Source organism: Aplysia californica, unplaced genomic scaffold (genome assembly GCF_000002075.1).
Source record: "Aplysia californica isolate F4 #8 unplaced genomic scaffold, AplCal3.0 scaffold00163, whole genome shotgun sequence".
NCBI classification, from domain to species: domain Eukaryota; kingdom Metazoa; phylum Mollusca; class Gastropoda; order Aplysiida; family Aplysiidae; genus Aplysia; species Aplysia californica.
In genome coordinates, this window is record NW_004797433.1 from 811,144 (window position 1) to 812,508 (window position 1,365).

Here is a 1,365-nt window from a genome sequence, read left to right on the forward strand (position 1 = left end):
GATGATGATGATGATGATGATGATGATGATGATGATGATGATGATGATGATGAAGATGATGATGATGATTCAATAAAGTATATAATTCCCCCTAGAATGTCAGATGCACATTATGTCAGTGGGTTCTCTTTTTTATCGACTCTACATAATCTAAATCTTTTAATCTCTTCTTTTACTCACGGACACAATCATGTCGGAGATACAATATTTTACGGTCGAAAAGAATCTGACGCTTAACATTGATCTACCCCCCGGGGGGGGGGGGGGCGTTGTTACTAACTGAAGTGTCTTTAGGCCATTCCCAAAGGGGGGAGGGGGCAGTAATATGTTCTTATGCTCAGTAGAAGTGTAAATGGGCTGATTCATCAATGCCATGCTCATAACTGTGCCTGAACTGCATACAGGGAACTGCTGCTTTTTCTTTCATAATCCTTATTATCGTCATTTTCCCTCTACTTCGTTTTGTATGTTTGTCACTCTCTTGTGAACGGCTATTTCCGGGGTGTCTTGATAGTCGAAGCAGACTTTGTGCTGTTGAAGCCAGAGGGGTGAGCAGAGTAAGCCTGATTCCCCGTATTGACTTCTCTGTTAAGATCCACCCATTGGCGCTCATATGACCTTATGCAGTTGCGAGCGTCGTAAAACCTCTACTAAACTAAACTAAACATCGATCGCTAAAGGTGAAGAAACAGTCGTCTGTGGTGTAGCAGTTAGGTGTTCTCCGCCACATACAGAAGACCTGGGTTTGAATCCCATGTGTGGAAATTTTGTTTACATATCGAGTGTCTCTGTGTTTCTGCTAAGACGTTGTATTCCTTTCAGCCCGGGTTGGCTCCGCCTGGCCTGGTTGAGACTTGCCACCTAAGCCCACCCATCATCATCCGAGACAGACATCGGCGATCATGGTTCTCCATTCATTCTTTTGCTCGGGTGCTCTTTAAAAAGTGACTTTTCCCTGATCTTTCCACGTTGCCCATTTGTTTATGTTCCCTAAGTAGGTTGCCCTGGGCCAATCCCTGCCTTGCTTGCCTTCGATTTTGCCAGTGAGAGCTAGATGTTCAAGACCTTTATGTCTATCCAGGTGTCCCAAAAACTGCATCTGTCGTTTTCTGATTGTTTTTAACATTGAGCGTCCCACGTGGGCTTCATCAAGCACTACCTCATTTCATTTCTTTTCCTTCCACAATATTCTCAGCAGTCTCATAAGAAACCACGTTTCTGTTACCTCTATTTTATTTCCACTGTCTTTAGTGGTTGTCCAGCATTTACAGTCATATAGAAGGGTTGACCAAACATAGGATTTCAGGACTATTATTTTGGTAGTCATTGAGGTGTTTCTATTTTTCAGGATTGGGCTCATTTTAT